Below are 14712 nucleotides of genomic sequence, written 5' to 3'. Positions count from 1 at the left end.
GATGATTAATAGACCCTCATTTGTAATGTTATTTCAGGCAAGAATATTAAAAGAGACAGCTGGCTTGCCCTTTGTACTTGTTCAGCTTGCCCTTAGCACTTGTTCATACATGACAGAATGAGAGATCTATGGGTGGGGGTGACACCTGGAAATGGGTATGATTCATGAAGGGATTGATTGATTGGTTGACTGACTGATTAAGAAAAAAAAACGTAGCAGTGGAGGGTGGGGGGGAAGGCGCCCCCAACTTTCCAGTCATATATGGCGTGGAAGGGACAATACCAGCAAAGAAAAATATGAGAAAATGCATAATTTACTACAAAACCCAAAATGCGAAATAAAACCTTGCCAAATTGAACCTTCCCACGAAGGTAATGAATGGAGTTTTGATGCAATGAGCCACAGTTACTTAAAACACTCAACAAATATAACACCTGCCAAAAAAATAAAATAAATAAATAAAATCAATCAATAAATAAAGATAAAAACGCGAGAAAACCTTTAAATTATCACAACGCGAAATATACACACACGCTAAACTGGATGCGTCATTAATTAATATCCCCCCAATAGTTTATAGCCCCTCCCCTATTCATTGCTCCCCCCTCCCTGCCTTGAGGAACACCTTCACTTATGGCCTGCTGTTGGGTCAGATTTGAGCCATTTTAACCTCGAATTACATACAATACATACATACATATCGTCTCCTTGCAATAATTATAATAGTCTTCCTGGCTTAATTTTTGTTTATTCATTATTCCTTATGTATTTATTAATTATTTGTCATTTGTCTAATTCCTTGTTTTATTTAGCCTCGGTATTTAACTAAGTATTTTTTTTTTTTCACTTTCTGACTGTGGCCCTTGCAATGAATGGCTTAATTGTTTATTTACTGTTCCTTACGTGTTTATTGATTATATGTGAGTTATTTATTTGATATTCATGATTTTTTTTTTAACTTCGTATTTCTTTATATGATAGTTTTATCTTTTCGTGTTTTCTGGCTTAAGTTTTGTTTATTACTCCTTGTTTGTGTTATTAGGTGTGTCATTAATTATTTGTCTTATTTCTCGTAGTTTAATGGATTTTTTAGCACTTTAATTATTAGAATTCCTCACCAGTCATTTTATTCGAGAGAGAGAGAGAGAGAGAGAGAGAGAGAGAGAGAGAGAGAGAGAGAGAGAGAGAGAGAGAGAGAGAGAGAGAGAGAGAGAGAGAGAGAGAGAGTCTAAATGAATGATAAAAAAATAATAATCAGTTACAGTATTTTATTTATAAACAAGAACAATTCATGATAATAATAATAATAATAATAATAATAATAATAATATTTAAATACAAGGAGGAAAATGTGTAATAATAATAATAATAATAATAATAATAATAATAATAATAATAATAATAATAATAATAATAATAATAACTGCTTTTATCTTACTCACACAGATAAATAGTTTTATAAATAGTTTATTGACCATAAACATTGTGTACATACACACAAAATTAAATAGAACAGATAAAAATTTCAAAATGTAGTCAGTGACACACAGAAGACTGGTGACAAAACCTACTAAAGCCCATTAAATGATTGGGTGTCTCAAGTTTCCACATCATCAGTGGAACACTGCTTCTGAGCACTCAGGGATGGACAAGCTTTTCATGGCTTGTGTGAATGGAGACAAGACGTGTAGGGGATTTATTTGTTCTGTTTTTTCTTGTCCTACTCTCTCTTCCTCCCTCTTGACTCTTCCTTTGCTTCATCCTACTCTTTCTCTTGCTCATTCTTTCTCTCTCTCTCTCTCTCTCTCTGAACTTTTCAGACATAGCTCCTTATGATTTTTTGGCAATCCCAAACCTGTTGACAGTATCCTTATCTGAGAGCCAAGGAGACCATGCAGAATGTGGCAGCATACCTATCATTGGTTGCAGAAGTGTTTGAGCAGTGGAGTGATGGATGATTGTAGGAATGTGGTGGCACTGCTATCCACCATGACATTCATCCACATAACAGAACCATCTCACATGGTGCATTCAGCCTCAGGGAGAGGAACCTCTGTAGCCTTGGGCAGTAGCCCTTGGTCAGGTTTGCTCCAGAGTCAAACCTGCTTACCATCCGAGAGTACCTTGGGGAGGAATGAGGAAGCCTTTTGCTCTGAACCCATGAAAATTGTTCAACCCTATAAGGGAAAAATATGTATGTTGAACAAATTGATGAGAAATGGAAGGATTAATGGGCTAAGTGTGTTGGATTACAGAGGGCTTTCTTTGAAGGACATTTTGAATGATACCATAATTTTGGCCCTTAGCCCAAGGTTGGATACTTCTGAACCGTTCTTGCATTTTTAAGCTAAGTAATATAAAATGCTCAATTAACAAAGGAAGTATAATGAAAAGATAAAACAAATCAGGAATTATATCAATTCATAGCTTTATCATAGTTCTAAGTCATAAATACTACAAAAATTAGTCAATCTCTTCAGAAATAATTATAAGATAAGCTTTAATAATAAAAAGTATGTATAAATAGATGAAATGTTGTCACCTTGTTGTAAAGTTGAAATTAACAACATATACTGTGTGATTGTGACTAAGTACAAAATTGAAATGTGATTGGAGAAGGATAAAAGTTTTTCATTTGTTTCAGGCAAGAGGTGTGGTTAAGCAAATAGTGAGTCTGTAGGCTGTAGAGAGAGAGAGAGAGAGAGAGAGAGAGAGAGAGAGAGAGAGAGAGAGAGAGAGAGAGAGAGAGAGAGAGAGAGAGAGAGAGAGAGAGAGAGAGAGAGAGAGAGGAGGAGGAGGAGGAGGAGGAGGAGGAGGAGGAGGAGGAGGAGGAGGAGGAGGAGGAGGAGGAGGAGGAGGAGGAGGAGGAGGAGGAGGAGGAGGAGGAGGAGGAGGAGGAGGAGGAGGAGGAGGAGGAGCAGCCTCAAGGTACGCGATCTTTAAGAACTCCCAAAAAAGCTGTTCCTCCTCCTCCTCCTCCTCCTCCGGCCATGCCTCCTGCTGAACTAGAGCAAGGGAGGGTATCTCCTGCTTAGCCTTCCTCCTCCTCCTCCTCTTCCTCCTCCTGCTGCTCCTCCTCCTCCTCCTCCTCCTCCTCCTCCTTCCTGCTTATTCTTGCTTTCCTCTCCAGCTTAATGTGATTATTTTTCTTCTTCTTCCTCCTCCTCCTCCTTTTCTTCCTCCTCTTCCTCCTTCTCTTCTTCTTCCTCCTTTTCTTCTTCTTCTTCCTCTTTATTCCATCTGCTTATTCTAATTTTCTTGTTTTCTACTCATTTTCTCCTCCTCCTCCTCCTCCTCCTCCATTTCCTGCATTCTTCCTACAGTTACTTTCTCACCAGACGCAAGGTAGGCAATGCCTGTCAGTGTCCGGCCTCTACAAATCTTCTCCAAAGGTCTCTATCCATGAAATCCTCATCTCTGGTTATTTCTTGTAGATTTCTTCCTCTTCGTTCAGTAGCTTCTTCAACTCCCTGCATCCATCGCTTCCTAGGTCGTCCCACCGGCCTCCTGCCTAGAGGAACCCATTCCAGAAACTTCCTTGCGTATCTTGTATCTTCCATTCTTCGGACATGTCCATACCATCTCAATTTGTTCTTTTCAATTATCTTCAGTACAGATGTTATCCCTAATCTCTCTCTGGTTTCTTCATTTCTAATTCTATCAAGTCTGGTCACACCTCGGATCATTCTCAGAACTCTCATTTCTGCTGCTTGTATTTGTGAAGATGTTCTTGTTGTCACTGTCCAAGTTTCTGAAACATATAGAAGTACTGGTCTTAGTATTGTTGTAAATATTATGGTTTTAACTTTTGTTGGAATATTCTTATCTTTAAGTATGGGATACAATGCACTGACATTTGCATTGTACTTCTGTATTCTATTTAAAATTTCTATATTCTGTCTGTTTTCCTCATCGAAAAGTACTCCCAGATAACAAAATTTGTTGGTCTGCTTCAGTTTAACGTTTTCTATGTAAATATTACATTCCTCCTTTATTCTGCCAACTTTCATTATTTCTGTTTTTTGTTTGTTCATTCTCATTCCTTCCCTATTTAAAACATCATTCCATCTTGTCATGGCCTCTTGAAGATCTTGTTGGCTTCCTGTCCCGACAGCGACATCGTCTGCATAGGCCAGCATGATCTCTTTATCCTCCCTTACACACACTTCCTTCAGGCATCTGTCCATGTATATAATGAATAGCAAAGGAGAGAGCATCAATTATTCAATTATTCAATTATTCCTCACACACACACACACACACACACACACACACACACACACACACACACACACACACACACACAGGTAATAACAATAATATCTACCCTATATTGTAATGCACATTTTCATAATCACCACTGAATCATCATCATCATCATCATCAATATTTTTTATCAATAATATTAACAGTATTTATATATGTACATAGCATTACTATTATTACTACACACACACACACACACACACACACACACGTACATACACTCACCTCTCGGCAGGGGTGGTGGGGAACAGGAGGAGGAGGAGGAGGAGGAGGAGGAGGAGGAGGAGGAGGAGGAGGAGGAGGAGGAGGAGGAGGAGGAGGAGGAGGAGGTGGACGAGGAGGAGGAGGAGGAGGAGGAGGAGGAGGAGGAGGAGGAAGAGGAGGATTAACACTGTGTGAGTGACTGACAGACTGAATGACTGACTAACTCACTAACTAACTGAATGACTGACTAACTGACTGACTGAATGACTGACTAACTGACTAACTGAGTGACTGACTGACTGACTCACTGACTGATACATACATACATACAGACAGACACAAGTACACAAGAATAAAAAATAAAATACATAACTGAAAAATCATTGCAATACACAGACAGACAGACAGACCAATGACAGAAAGACAGACAGATGGAGACAAACTAAACAGATAGATAGATAGTGAAATGACCACACAAAACACACACACACACACACACACACACACACACACACACACACACACACACGCACCTGTTGAACATAGTAAGCTGTGGCACCAGGTTCAGACGGCCGCTCTACACAGCCTCGGACGCCTCCTGTGCCAACTCCTTGCATCGAACGAACCTGTGTAGACATGAAAGTAAGCAAGCAAGTGTTTATGGCTAATTATAATACTCAATATGCCAGTATCATCTCCAGCATCACCATCTGCTCACCACTGGGGCCTCTCCTGGGGAGAGTTAGGAGAGTGAGAGAGGGGAGGGAGAGAGAGGGGAGAGGAGAGGAAGAGAGAAGGGGAGTCTTGGAGATGGTTTGGGGTGAGTCTGGGATGGTCTGGATACATTGGGAATGAGAGAGAGAGAGAGAGAGAGAGAGAGAGAGAGAGAGAGAGAGAGAGAGGAGGAGAGAGAGAGAGAGAGGAGAGGAGAGAGAGAGAGAGGAGGAGAGAGTGAGAGAGAGAGAGAGAGAGAGAGAGGGAGAGAGAGAGAGAGAGAGAGAGAGAGGAGAGAGAGAGAGAGAGAGAGGAGAGAGAGAGAGAGAGAGAGAGAGAGAGAGAAGAGAGGAGAGAGAGAGAGAGAGAAGAGAGAGAGAGAGAGAGAGAGGAGAGAGAGAGAGAGAGAGAGAGAGGAGAGAGAGAGAGGAGAGAGAGGAGACTGTGAAAGGCTGGAAGAGGCTGTGAGAAGTTGGGATGGACTGGAAGTCTTGGGGACAGTTTGGGGGTAAGTCTGGAATGGTCTGGATACACTGGGAATGAGATAGAGTGAGAGAGAGAGGCTGTGAGTGGCTGTGAATAGCTGGGAGAGGGTGTGACAGGTTGTGAGAGGCTGAGAAAAGACAGTGAGAGGGTGGAGAAAATAATGGGAAACTGGAAAAATGAAAAGGAGAGATAGAAAGAGACCACACAGGTAGACAGACACACCTGTAGGAAGGGCTCCTTAATATCCCCTTATCAGCTGGAGGGAGGGCTACAGGTAATAATCTTTTCTTCTTCCTTATCCGTGCCTCCTCCTCGTCCTCCTCTTCCTTTTCCTCCTCCACCTCGTACTCCGGAACTGGCGACCCCACCACCGGCACCTCCGACATGGCCTCCTGCGGGATGGTAAGGTAGTTAGGGAACTGTCTGAGTTAGCGTGTGTGTGTATGTTGGTTAAGTTTGGTTAAGTGTTAAATAAAGAATGGTATTTTATATTAATTTCAATATTTATCTACTTATTATCTGTATTTTGAAGATACATGTAGCATTTGAACTGTAAACCTTTGTAATTGTCTGTCTCCTGCACACCCAGCTCCTCAACACCCCTGTGCCTGCAAATGGGTCACTGAACATTAAATAAACTTGTCTCAGTCCCTACATACACACAAGTGGCTGGCCAAACACTGCATCAACACAAACAATGGATAAACAGTGGGAATCTGCTGGTCTGAGTCCCCTACATACACACAAGTGGCTGGCCAAACACTGCATCAACACAAACAGTGAATAAACAGTGAGAATCTGCTGGTCTGAGCCCCCAAAACACACTAGTGGCTGGCCAAACACTAGATCAACACAAACAGTGAATAAACAGTGGGAATCTGCTGGTCTGAGCCCCCAAAACACACAAGTGGCTGGCCAAACACTAGATCAACACAAACAGTGGATAAACAGTGGGAATCTGCTGGTCTGAGTCCCCTACATAAACACAAGTGGCTGGCCAAACACTAGATCAACTCAAACAGTGGATAAATAGTAGGAATCTGCTGGTCTGAGCCCCCAAAACACACAAGTGGTTGGCCAAACACTGCATCAACACAAACAGTGGATAAACAGTGGGAATCTGCTGGTCTGAGTCCCCTACATACACACAAGTGGCTGGCCAAACACTGCATCAACACAAACAGTGAAAAAACAGTGGGAATCTGCTGGTCTGAGTCCCCTACATACACACAAGTGGCTGGCCAAACACTGCATCAACACAAACAGTGGATAAACAGTGGGAATCTGCTGGTCTGAGTCCCCTACATACACACAAGTGGCTGGCCAAACACTGCATCAACACAAACAATGGATAAACAGTGGGAATCTGCTGGTCTGAGTCCCCTACATACACACAAGTGGCTGGCCAAACACTAGATCAACACAAACAGTGAATAAACAGTGGGAATCTGCTGGTCTGAGTCCCCTACATACACACAAGTGGCTGGCCAAACACTAGATCAACACAAACAGTGAATAAACAGTGAGAATCTGCTGGTCTGAGCCCCCAAAACACACTAGTGGCTGGCCAAACACTAGATCAACACAAACAGTGAATAAACAGTGGGAATCTGCTGGTCTGAGCCCCCAAAACACACAAGTGGCTGGCCAAACACTAGATCAACACAAACAGTGGATAAACAGTGGGAATCTGCTGGTCTGAGTCCCCTACATAAACACAAGTGGCTGGCCAAACACTAGATCAACACAAACAGTGGATAAATAGTAGGAATCTGCTGGTCTGAGCCCCCAAAACACACAAGTGGCTGGCCAAACACTGCATCAACACAAACAGTGGATAAACAGTGGGAATCTGCTGGTCTGAGTCCGCTACATACACACAAGTGGCTGGCCAAATACTGCATCAACACAAACAGTGAATAAACAGTGGGAATCTGCTGGTCTGAGTCCCCTACATACACACAAGTGGCTGGCCAAACACTAGATCAACACAAACAGTGAATAAACAGTGAGAATCTGCTGGTCTGAGCCCCCAAAACACACTAGTGGCTGGCCAAACACTAGATCAACACAAACAGTGAATAAACAGTGGGAATCTGCTGGTCTGAGCCCCCAAAACACACAAATGGCTGGCCAAACACTAGATCAACACAAACAGTGGATAAACAGTGGGAATCTGCTGGTCTGAGTCCCCTACATAAACACAAGTGGCTGGCCAAACACTAGATCAACACAAACAGTGGATAAATAGTAGGAATCTGCTGGTCTGAGCCCCCAAAACACACAAGTGGCTGGCCAAACACTGCATCAACACAAACAGTGGATAAACAGTGGGAATCTGCTGGTCTGAGTCCGCTACATACACACAAGTGGCTGGCCAAATACTGCATCAACACAAACAGTGAATAAACAGTGGGAATCTGCTGGTCTGAGTCCCCTACATAAACACAAGTGGCTGGCCAAACACTAGATCAACTCAAACAGTGGATAAATAGTAGGAATCTGCTGGTCTGAGCCCCCAAAACACACAAGTGGTTGGCCAAACACTGCATCAACACAAACAGTGGATAAACAGTGGGAATCTGCTGGTCTGAGTCCCCTACATACACACAAGTGGCTGGCCAAACACTGCATCAACACAAACAGTGAATAAACAGTGGGAATCTGCTGGTCTGAGTCCCCTACATACACACAAGTGGCTGGCCAAACACTGCATCAACACAAACAGTGGATAAACAGTGGGAATCTGCTGGTCTGAGTCCCCTACATACACACAAGTGGCTGGCCAAACACTGCATCAACACAAACAATGGATAAACAGTGGGAATCTGCTGGTCTGAGTCCCCTACATACACACAAGTGGCTGGCCAAACACTAGATCAACACAAACAGTGAATAAACAGTGGGAATCTGCTGGTCTGAGTCCCCTACATACACACAAGTGGCTGGCCAAACACTAGATCAACACAAACAGTGAATAAACAGTGAGAATCTGCTGGTCTGAGCCCCCAAAACACACTAGTGGCTGGCCAAACACTAGATCAACACAAACAGTGAATAAACAGTGGGAATCTGCTGGTCTGAGCCCCCAAAACACACAAGTGGCTGGCCAAACACTAGATCAACACAAACAGTGGATAAACAGTGGGAATCTGCTGGTCTGAGTCCCCTACATAAACACAAGTGGCTGGCCAAACACTAGATCAACACAAACAGTGGATAAATAGTAGGAATCTGCTGGTCTGAGCCCCCAAAACACACAAGTGGCTGGCCAAACACTGCATCAACACAAACAGTGGATAAACAGTGGGAATCTGCTGGTCTGAGTCCGCTACATACACACAAGTGGCTGGCCAAATACTGCATCAACACAAACAGTGAATAAACAGTGGGAATCTGCTGGTCTGAGTCCCCTACATACACACAAGTGGCTGGCCAAACACTAGATCAACACAAACAGTGAATAAACAGTGAGAATCTGCTGGTCTGAGCCCCCAAAACACACTAGTGGCTGGCCAAACACTAGATCAACACAAACAGTGAATAAACAGTGGGAATCTGCTGGTCTGAGCCCCCAAAACACACAAATGGCTGGCCAAACACTAGATCAACACAAACAGTGGATAAACAGTGGGAATCTGCTGGTCTGAGTCCCCTACATAAACACAAGTGGCTGGCCAAACACTAGATCAACACAAACAGTGGATAAATAGTAGGAATCTGCTGGTCTGAGCCCCCAAAACACACAAGTGGCTGGCCAAACACTGCATCAACACAAACAGTGGATAAACAGTGGGAATCTGCTGGTCTGAGTCCGCTACATACACACAAGTGGCTGGCCAAATACTGCATCAACACAAACAGTGAATAAACAGTGGGAATCTGCTGGTCTGAGTCCCCTACATACACACAAGTGGCTGGCCAAACACTGCATCAACACAAACAGTGGATAAACAGTGGGAATCTGCTGGTCTGAGTCCCCTACATACACACAAGTGGCTGGCTAAAAACTGCATCAACACAAACAATGGATAAACAGTGGGAATCTGCTGGTCTGAGTCCCCTACATACACACAAGTGGCTGGCCAAACACTAGATCAACACAAACAGTGAATAAACAGTGAGAATCTGCTGGTCTGAGCCCCCAAAACACACAAGTGGCTGGCCAAACACTAGATCAACACAAACAGTGAATAAACAGTGGGAATCTGCTGGTCTGAGCCCCCAAAACACACAACTGGCTGGCCAAACACTAGATCAACACAAACAGTGGATAAACAGTGGGAATCTGCTGGTCTGAATCCCCTACATAAACACAAGTGGCTGGCCAAACACTAGATCAACACAAACAGTGGATAAATAGTTGGAATCTGCTGGTCTGAGCCCCCAAAACACACAAGTGGCTGACCAAACACTGCATCAACACAAACAGTGGATAAACAGTGGGAATCTGCTGGTCTGAGTCCGCTACATACACACAAGTGGCTGGCCAAATACTGCATCAACACAAACAGTAAATAAACAGTGGGAATCTGCTGGTCTGAGTCCCCTACATACACACAAGTGGCTGGCCAAACACTGCATCAACACAAACAGTGGATAAACAGTGGGAATCTGCTGGTCTGAGTCCCCTACATACACACAAGTGGCTGGCTAAACACTGCATCAACACAAACAATGGATAAACAGTGGGAATCTGCTGGTCTGAGTCCCCTACATACACACAAGTGGCTGGCCAAACACTAGATCAACACAAACAGTGAATAAACAGTGAGAATCTGCTGGTCTGAGCCCCCAAAACACACAAGTGGCTGGCCAAACACTAGATCAACACAAACAGTGAATAAACAGTGGGAATCTGCTGGTCTGAGCCCCCAAAACACACAACTGGCTGGCCAAACACTAGATCAACACAAACAGTGGATAAACAGTGGGAATCTGCTGGTCTGAATCCCCTACATAAACACAAGTGGCTGGCCAAACACTAGATCAACACAAACAGTGGATAAATAGTAGGAATCTGCTGGTCTGAGCCCCCAAAACACACAAGTGGCTGGCCAAACACTGCATCAACACAAACAGTGGATAAACAGTGGGAATCTGCTGGTCTGAGTCCCCTACATACACACAAGTGGCTGGCCAAACACTAGATGAACACAAACAGTGAATAAACAGTGGGAATCTGCTGGTCTGAGCCCCCAAAACACACAAGTGGCTGGCCAAACACTAAATCAACACAAACAGTGAATAAACAGTGGGAATCTGCTGGTCTGAGCCCCCAAAACACACAACTGGCTGGCCAAACACTAGATCAACACAAACAGTGGATAAACAGTGGGAATCTGCTGGTCTGAATCCCCTACATAAACACAAGTGGCTGGCCAAACACTAGATCAACACAAACAGTGGATAAATAGTAGGAATCTGCTGGTCTGAGCCCCCAAAACACACAAGTGGCTGGCCAAACACTGCATCAACACAAACAGTGGATAAACAGTGGGAATCTGCTGGTCTGAGTCCCCTACATACACACAAGTGGCTGGCCAAACACTAGATGAACACAAACAGTGAATAAACAGTGGGAATCTGCTGGTCTGAGCCCCCAAAACACACAAGTGGCTGGCCAAACACTAAATCAACACAAACAGTGAATAAACAGTGGGAATCTGCTGGTCTGAGCCCCCAAAACACACAAGTGGCTGGCCAGACACTGCGTCAACACAAACAGTGAATAAACAGTGGGAATCTGCTGGTCTGAGCCCCCAAAACACACAAGTGGCTGGCCAGACACTGCATCAACACAAACAGTGAATAAACAGTGGGAATCTGCTGGTCTGAGCCCCCAAAACACACTAGTGGCTGGCCAGACACTGCATAGGCACAGATGGGGAGCTGGTTTGGCCTGACAGCACCCTCCAGTATTCATGTAAATTCTGGCTACCATTTGCAATTCTATTTTGGGGAGCCACACCTCAGAGAGTCTCTTTTATTGAAGTTTTGTCCCCCCCCACGGCTGGCTGGCCTACATAACAAAATAAATAGATAATGTTTTTTTTTTGTCAGTTAGAAGACTTTTTCATCTCTACCTGTTGAAATAAGATTATCTCGGAAAGTTTAAAAATGATGCATTACTACTACTACTACTACTACTTACCCTGAACAATACCTCATCCTCAGCATCAGAGGACGGCCCCTCCCCCTCCTCACTGACTAACTGTTGTTGTTGTTGCAGTTGTTGTTGTAACAGAATCAACCTCTTCCTCTCCCTCTCTCTCTGACGTGCCTCCCTCCTGGCCTCCCTCTCTCTCCTCCTCCTCTCCTTCCTCTCCCTCCTCTCTTGCTCCTCTCTCTCTCTCTCGCTGCTGCTGCAATCTCTGGGTCCACCATGTCCTCGTTGATCCTCGGGATTTGCTGCAAAAGGAGGGAGAGAGTGAGTGAGTGGAAGTGGGAGAGAGGATGAGAGAGAAGGGTAAAACTATTATTGTAAGGATGAGAGAGAGAGAGAGAGAGAGAGAGAGAGAGAGAGAGAGAGAGAGAGAGAGAGAGAGAGAGAGAGAGAGAGAGAGAGAGAGAAATATGTAGCAGTAATAATAATAATAATAATAATAATAATAATAATAATAATAATAATAATAATAATAATAATAATAATAATAATAATAATAATAATATCTAAAACATTCTCTCTCTCTCTCTCTCTCTCTCTCTCTCTTTCTCCTAGTGCAACCTACACTCATAAATTATTTCTTGCCCCAAAAAAGCTAATGTGGAATAAGACAAACAGTAACAAGTCCGAACATAGCAGTGGATCTTAAACTCCTAGAAACTGGAGACATTACTGTATTCCAGACCTTGGCGTTTGTATACAAAGCTCTTAATACAAACACAAGAGACACGGGCTCATGATATTCAGTTAAGACAGACAGGTAACTTGAGGACACCCTTCTGCTGAACCTCCCGTGCCCAACAGAGTGTCGTCTCACGAGGAACCAAGCACTGGACCCGGCTCTCGGACACAGTTAAAAACAAACCATTACATTCCTTTAAATTACTGATAAAACAACACTTAACAAGTAATTATTCATTGTATTTATTAGTTTTCAAATTGTAATCAGCTCTACTATTATAAACATATGTAATTGTTTGTAATTTGTAATAGTTATTATTATTATTATTATTATTATTTACTTTTGTTATTGATATAATTCTTTTTTGCATGTATCTATAATTTGATTGGGTTAAAGTTATGAATTACTTACTAAATAATTATGTACTGTCTTTTTCTTTTTTTTTTCATGATAGCTGAATAAAACACTGGTCTTAAACCTTAGTGTAAAATATTCATTAGTCCACAAAGACCTTGTGCTCCATGGACTGGCCATCACATATCAGAATGTCTATATACCAGTCTGTCTGTATATATTAACACCAATATATATCATTTAATCAATCAATCACTCTGTAAGGAAAATATAGACAAATAAATACAATAACAACAGATGTATATACACTCTCTCTCTCTCTCACCTGCTGAGGAGGGAGATAAGCCAAGCCACAGCTAACCCAGGTGTGTGTGGCCCACCTCCACCTCCCATCACCCCCGCTGGCAGCACCGCAGGGGGGCAGGAGGGGGTGAGGGATGACTGGGCAGGGGTCACAGGGAGAGGGGTGGCTGGGGCAGGGGTCTGGGGCTGGGGTCGGGGGAAAGCCTGGGACTCCGACCACTTGCATGACCCGACCAACTCCAACAACTTCTGCCCTTAATACCTGCGTGTTGTCAGCTGGAACAACCTGAGAGGAAGGAGGTGCTCAGAAGTAGTAGTAGTAGTAGTAAGATTGATTTTCTATCTCTGTCTCTCCTTTCTGTATGTAAAAAACTTTCTCTCTCTCTCTCTCTCTCTCTCTCTCACCTGTATGACATTCCCTGCCTGCACTATCATGGGGAAGTGGGGCTGCGGGGCTGAGGCATCTTGGGGCAACACCTGAAGCATGTTCCCCACTCGAATAACCCTTGTTGTGGCGGTGGTGGCAGTGGTGGTGGTGGCGTCAGTCCCCTCGGCTGCATCGTAAGGTACTGGAACTGTTGGGAGGAGGGGGGTTAGTTTGGGCAGCCACGCCCCGGGGACTTAGCCTTGGGAGGAGAGCGTGCCCAAAGGGGGGCAGGGACCGGTTCTTGTAGGGGCTGCGGGCACACGCGGGAGGGCGGCCCTGGGGAGAAAGCTACTAGATTCGTTCAAAGCATATCTAAACCTAACAGAACACTATTTACAAATAAACCCACCTGTTATAATTAGCTTGTGCAACAGTTTGAGGGCGAAGGTAAGGAGTGAGGAGCCACTGCTTACAGGGATAGCCACTGTCCCCGGGAAGGTAGCATCCTGCAGGTACATGTTGTTCCTCAAACATCAGTTTGAGTGCTGACTTATCTAGTATTCTTGCATCGTTGACTGAGCCAGGCCACCTTGCCACAATGTCAAGAATCTTATAGTGAGCATCAAATACTACTTGCACATTTATGCTGTGATAGCGTTTCCTGTTCACATATACATGTTCATCGACATGAGGAGACACAATTCTTATATGAGTGCCATCAATCACTCCCACAACACCGGGAAACTGAGTTACTTGCATGAACTCTGCCTGTTTTTGCTGCACTTCACGCTGGGTGTGAGGGAAAGCCACGAACTGGCAGATTACTTCTGGGTCAGCCAGTGCATCAATGTCTGTGATATTGCACGGCTGATAGTGGGCTGCGTTGTTCCAAAATCATCACAACTGCACTGTTGCATTTTTCCTGTGGCTAAATATCGTAATGTGATGGCCACCATCTCAGGGGTCAAGGCTCTATTTCTTTCAGTTTTACTTTGCAGCTTGTCTCTCACTATATCAGTCACTGCAACAATACCAGCACGGTCCAATCTGAATCTTTTCAGTAACTCAGCATCGTCGTACTCAGCGAAAATATCTCTTCTCACTCTGTAGGTGCGCCGCTGACGTTGTTGTGCCGCCTTCCTGCTAACGGCTGGGTTCATCATGCTCTAA

The 14712-nt window shown here is 43.8% G+C and overlaps 1 long non-coding RNA gene across 2 annotated transcripts; it reads right to left on the bottom strand.

Moving 5' to 3' along the window:
• Positions 1-1254: 1254 nt before the first annotated feature.
• LOC135103164 (uncharacterized) lies at positions 1255-14700 on the bottom strand. 2 transcript variants are annotated; one of them, XR_010269942.1, is made up of 7 exons: positions 13952-14700; positions 13581-13750; positions 13198-13461; positions 11825-12081; positions 5893-6062; positions 5004-5096; positions 1255-3751 (listed from the first exon to the last, which is right to left on the bottom strand). It is a non-coding gene; the product is annotated as an uncharacterized LOC135103164 (long non-coding RNA). The 2 variants fall into 2 exon arrangements; XR_010269943.1 differs by having other exon boundaries at positions 1255-4179; positions 13952-14697.
• Positions 14701-14712: the final 12 nt, after the last annotated feature.

This window comes from Scylla paramamosain, chromosome 8 (genome assembly GCF_035594125.1).
Source record: "Scylla paramamosain isolate STU-SP2022 chromosome 8, ASM3559412v1, whole genome shotgun sequence".
Taxonomy (NCBI): Eukaryota; Metazoa; Arthropoda; class Malacostraca; order Decapoda; family Portunidae; genus Scylla; species Scylla paramamosain.
This window is presented reverse-complemented; position numbering and strand designations above follow the sequence as displayed.